Source organism: Rutidosis leptorrhynchoides, chromosome 8, assembly GCF_046630445.1.
Source record: "Rutidosis leptorrhynchoides isolate AG116_Rl617_1_P2 chromosome 8, CSIRO_AGI_Rlap_v1, whole genome shotgun sequence".
Taxonomy (NCBI): domain Eukaryota; kingdom Viridiplantae; phylum Streptophyta; class Magnoliopsida; order Asterales; family Asteraceae; genus Rutidosis; species Rutidosis leptorrhynchoides.
In genome coordinates, this window is record NC_092340.1 from 359,672,032 (window position 1) to 359,678,312 (window position 6,281).

The following is a 6,281-nucleotide window of genomic DNA, read 5'->3' on the forward strand; positions in this document are numbered from 1 at the left end:
TATACCTATATCTAAAAGGTAAAGTGGAAATGAATAGGTATATAAAAGGTAAAGTGGAAATGAATAGTACTATTCATTTCCACTTTTAATAAAATTAACCCCTTAACTTTTATTAAAATACAAATCGAATCTCCACTTTATACGTATATTTTTCTCCAAATTTCACAAGCTTAACCCCCTAACTTTTATTAAAATACAAATTGAACCCTCACTTTACTAACTTTTTTTTTTTTACTAATATTCAATTTTCACAAACTTAACCCCCTAACTTTTATTAAAATACAAATCGAACCCCCACTTTATACGTAAAGTTTTTTCAAATTTCACAAACTTAACCCACTAACTTTTATTAAAATACAAATCGAACCCCCACTTTACTAATTTTTTTTTTTAAAATAAAATCCGAACGCTAAAAGAAGCAACTTTCACAAAAGGAACAACCCTTCAATGTTATGTCGAAAAAAATTCTTTTTTACAAAATAGATCAAGACTTTTTTTTAACTCGCATTCAAAACGGAGCCCACAACTAGTTAATTCTATAAGGTATTACATTCGTAGCATATTCAATTGTTGGGGACTCTATGTTGGTGGACTCTATGTTGGTGATTTTAGCATGATCCAACATATCATTTTAGTGATTGGATTACTAAGTTGAAAGTATTTTTCGAACCATTGATACGTTACATGAATTCGGAGAGTGTGGAGCACACGTTCATAAAACGTGAAGTGGTTTGAGGTTTCTTTTGGACTTGGAAATAATGTTTGGAACTTAAGAAATTTGAATTGGACTTGAAAGAATGTTAAACGCGACTTGAAAGGCTAAACACACTTGAAAATAAGCTAAAACAAAAATTTGGTGTGCAGTAGCTTTAAGCCGCGGCGCGGCTCCTGGGCTCGCTGAGCGGCTTAAGGCATGATTTTCATGTCGAGCGTTTTTGCATGTTTTGAAGTCTGGTCCTTTGTTAGCCCGCGGGGCGGCTCTTGGGCCAGTGGCACGGCTTAACACTAAGTCGCTGAAAAGGTGCTTTTTCAACCCAAAAGGCACAACCGAACCCCAAACGTTTAGGGGTTGTTCCAGGGCATTTTAACTGCGTTTTTACATGTTTTTAGACCATTTTTAGTCTAAATACATAAACATTAACTTCCAAGTCACTAATGAGTATGAATCAAAGGTTGTGACTTTTCAAGAAACCTTTTGACCCATTATAAATACACTCTTCGTGTATTTGAAAAAGGTTCCAGAATTTTTAACCTTTGCACACACTTTCAACTTTAAACAATTAGAAGATAAATCTCTGCAATTGTTTTGATTGTTCTCTTTTACCCAAGACAACAATATAGTCTTTGTCTTATCCCAATCGAAACTTCGTGTAACCCGTGGCTAATTGGGTCGAAATATTCGATTAGGAAAGTGTTCACACGATTCAAAGATCAATCCGGATTCGGTTCCGTTTCAGGCACGAAGATTACTTGCAATCCAAGTTCATAACATTCTAATCGAATATTTGGATCACCATGTCCGGTGAAACGGTGAAAGAAATGACTTGAAAGTTTGCAAAATTAGAGAAATTTGAAGGGGCAGATTTTAGGAGATGGCAAAAGAAGATGCAATTTCTTTTGACCACATTGAAATTGGTTTATGTGTTGTCAACTCCAAGTCCCGCTGAATCGGATGACGAGACAATGGAACATGCCCGGTTAAGGAGCAAATGGGACAACGATGACTTGATGTGTCGTGGTCACATTCTAAATGGTATGTCCGATGTTTTATTTGATGTTTACAATTCAGTTGAATCGGCAAAGGAACTTTGGGATAAATTGGAGGCCAAGTATATGGCCGAGGATGCATCTAGCAAGAAATTTCTTGTTAGCAATTTCAACAATTACAAAATTGTTGATACTAGGCCTGTCATGGAACAATTCCATGAGATCCTTAGGATCTTGGGGCAATTTACCCAACACAATATAAGTGTGGATAAAACTTTTACGGTTTCATCCATCATTGACAAATTGCCACCTTCATGGCAAGACTTCAAACACACACTCAAACACAAAAAGGAAGATATGAATTTGAATGAGTTGGGTAGTCACTTGAGAATTGAGGAATCAATTCGGGCACAAGATAGTGGCAAGGGGAAGGGTAAGGAAGTGGGATCTTCTTCAATTAACATGATTGAAGATAAATCCCATGGAAATAAATACAACAAGAAATCAAACAACAAGAAACGAAAGTTTGATGGCAACAAGAATGCGTCCAATAAGAAGGACAAGAAGTCTTGTTGGAGATGTGGCAAACCCGGTCACTATAAGCGGGATTGCAAAGTCAAGATGGGAGAAGAAGGAAGCACATCGGGTGCGGGCCAAGGATCAAAGGATCCTACTCCTAATTAAGGTCAAATTTCTGACTTTGTGACCATTCTAATTAAGAACTATGTTTCACATATTTCTGATGCATTCTATGTACAGGATGATACAATTGGATGGTGGGTAGATTCGGGTGTAACATGCCATGCTTGCAAGGACTGTGAATGGTTCAAGACTTTTGTACCGGAAAAGGATGTCTTGCACATGGGCAACGAATCTATTGTTAGTGTTGTTGGTTATGGAAATGTTGTATTGGTGTTTAGCTCCGAAAAATCTATTACTCTTTATAATGTATTGTATGTACCTAACTTGCGTAAGAATCTTATATCTAATCCCATGTTGAACAAATGTGGGTATGAAAGTGACAAATATATTTTGTCTAAGTGTGGTGTGTTTGTTGGTTTTGGGTATTATAATAATGGTATGTTCATGCTTAATCTCAAAAATGTTCCTAGGGCCATCAATTCTACTTGCATGATTAGTTCTAGTACAAGTGATTCCGGTTTATGGCATGCTCGTTTAGGTAATGTACATTACAAAAGAATGTATGAAATGTCTAAGGATGACTTAATACCAAGTTTTGATAAACATTTAGATAAATGTAAAACTTGTATGCTAACAAAGATCACTAGAGAACCTTTTAGAGAAATAAACCGGAAATCATCATTATTAGAACTAATTCATAGTGATCTATGTGATCTTCATGCTACTCCTTCAATGGGTAATAAGAAGTACATGATTACCTTTATAGATGATTCGTCTAGGTATTGCTATGTGTATCTTTTGCATTCTAAAGATGAAGCTCTAGACAAATTCAAAATCTATAAAACTGAAGTAGAATTGCAACTTGATTGTTCAATTGAAACATTGCGTACCGACCGAGGTGGCGAGTATTATGACCCGGAATATTTTCAATCGATAGGAGTGATTCACCAAACCACGGATCCCTATATGCCACAACAAAATGGGATAGCCGAAAGGAAGAATAAGACACTTAAAGAGATGGTTAATTCCATGTTGTCTTATTCCAGTTTGAGTGAGGGATTTTGGGGGGAAGCCATGTTAACGGCTTGTTACATTTTGAATAGGGTTCCCAATAAGAATGGGAAGAAGACTCCATATGAACTTTGGTTTAACAAACGTCCTAACTTGCATTACTTGCGAGTTTGGGAATGTAGGGCGGCGTGAGACTTCCGGAACCCAAAAGAAAAACATTGGGTGAAAAGGGTATTGATTGCATTTTTATTGGATATGTCAAGCATTCCAAGGCGTATAGATTCTTTGTCATTGAGCCAAATGATGCTATTTCGATTAATACCGTAACTGAATCTAGAGATGCAATATTTAATGAATCTAGGTTCTTATCAATACTTAAACCAAAGGATATGGCACCTATTGCAAGTACCTCCCAAGGTTCTCAATTGGAAGAAATTCCAAATGAGACTCATGAGCCACGAAGAGGGAGTAAGAAAAGAACTCCTAAATCATATGGTGAGGATTTTCAACTATTCTTAGTTAAAGGAACTAGAGATAGTGTCATATCTCAACTTCATTATTGTTACAATATTGAAGAGGATCCGAGGACATATGATGAGGCCATGAGGTTTCGTGATGTTGCCTTTTGGAAAGAGGCAATTCGTGACGAGATAGACTCTATCATGGAAAACAATACATGGGTTCTAGTCGATTTGCCTCCCAGTTGTAAACCTTTGGGCAACAAGTGGATCTTCAAAAGGAAGATGAAAGTTGATGGATCGGTTGACAAGTTCAAAGCACGTTTGGTCATACAAGGCTTTAGGCAAAAGGAGGGTATTGACTATTTTGATACCTATGCTCCGGTTGCGCGTATCACCACCATTAGATTGTTGATTTCGCTTGCGTCGATTCACAATCTTGTTATTCACCAAATGGATGTAAAAACCGCTTTTCTTAACGGTGATTTGGAGGAGGAGGTGTACATGTAACAACCGGAAGGATTTGTGTTGCCGGGACAAGAAACGAAGGTGAGCAAGTTGATTAAGTCTTTGTATGGACTTAAGCAAGCACCAAATCAATAGCATCAAAAGTTTGATGATGTCATTTTGTCTCATGGCTTTATAATCAACTAATCGGATAAGTGTGTGTATACCAAATTTGATCACAAGGGGAATGGTGTGATTATTTACTTGTATGTGGATGATATATTGATATTTGGTACTAACCAAGATCAAGTTGACAAGACCAAACAATTTTTGTCATCTAAGTTTTCGATGAAGGATATGGGGGTTGCGGATGTGATTTTTGGGATAAGAATCATCCGTGGTGACAATGGTATCACGATAACTCAATCTCATTATATTGAGAAGATTCTTAAGAAGTTCAATCTTGAGGATACCTCCCCGGTTAACACTCCCATTGATCCTACTCTTAAGCTCTTACCCAATACGGGTTCGACTGTGTATCAACTTAAATACTCGAGTGCTATAGGGTGTCTAATGTATGCAATGACTTGCACTAGACCGGATATTGCCTATGCGGTGGGTAAATTGAGTAGATTTACAAGTAACCCGGGTTCTCACCATTGGCAAGCTATGAATAGAGTATTTAAGTACTTGAAGCAAACGAAAGACTTTGGTATCACATATACCGGCTTTCCTTCTATCCTAGAAGGTTATTCCAGGATGCGAGTTGTATAACTTATATGGAAGATCATTCTTCTACTACTGGTTGGATATTTCTACTTGGTGGAGGGGCAATTTCATGGGATTCTAAAAAGCAAACATGTATTACAAATTCGACAATGGAGTCGAAATTTGTTGCATTGGCTGTGGCGGGTAATGAAGCCGAGTAGTTAAGGAATTTGGTATATGAAATTCCTTTGTGGCCAAAGCCCATTCCTCCTATTGGTATGCATTGTCATAATGCTTCAATGGTGGCTAAGGCTTATAGTCACATGTATAATGGTAAGTCTAGACACTTGGGTGTTAGACATTCCATGGTACGTGAATTAATCACGAATGGAGTGATCTCCATTGATTTTGTTAGATCAGAACAAAATATAACAGATCACTTGACCAAGGGACTAGTCAGGGACTCGGTGCACAAGTCGGCTATTGGTGTGGGATTGAAGTCCATCTAAATCTTTTAAAATGGGATACCCAATTCCCTTCTAGTACGACGCTAGGAGCTGAATTCAATGAGGAAAGCCTATTTTGAGAAGATTGGAACACATTTTTTCATATAATCCCAAAGGTATGTGTTCAGACCTACAAGATAAAGTGAGGTTGAAGTTTATGACTTCTTAATAGTTCTCTTGGAAAATTACATTGTAGGAGCAAGATTGAAGAGAGCTACCTAAGTGGACATGAAGTTGAGCCGCTTCAAGAAAGCTTTGGACTTAGTTTTCTATATGTTCATGATTGGATTGGGACACATGGCTCCTAATAGTGTCAAGTTTGTATTGTTAGAGATTATGGAACTAGTGTGTATATTATCGACAGGTCTTCAAATGAATTGATGGGTTCAAACTATTAGAGCACCCCGATTTTCGAATTCTTGCACGTGTAATATACTATGTGTAAATTCAATCCATGTGACATTTACACTTATGCATTAGTTTCTAATTGTTGATGTTTTTTAGTAATCAAGGATCATACTAAAATGGGGGGGGGGGGATTTGTTGGTGATTTTAGCATGATCCAACATATCATTTTAGTGATTAGATTACTAAGTTGAAAGTGTTTTTCGAACCTGTTGAGTCCCTAAAATAATTAAGGATTTAATAATGACAAAACTGTAATTTATTTGCTCTAAAATGTTATGTCCAGCCAGCACAAGTTTGTTTATGTATAGACAGCAGATATTGCTGTGTCGAGTGTAGTTTGTTGCTCAGTCTACCAGCACAAGGTAGACTGTTCTTCAATCAGCACAAGATGTGT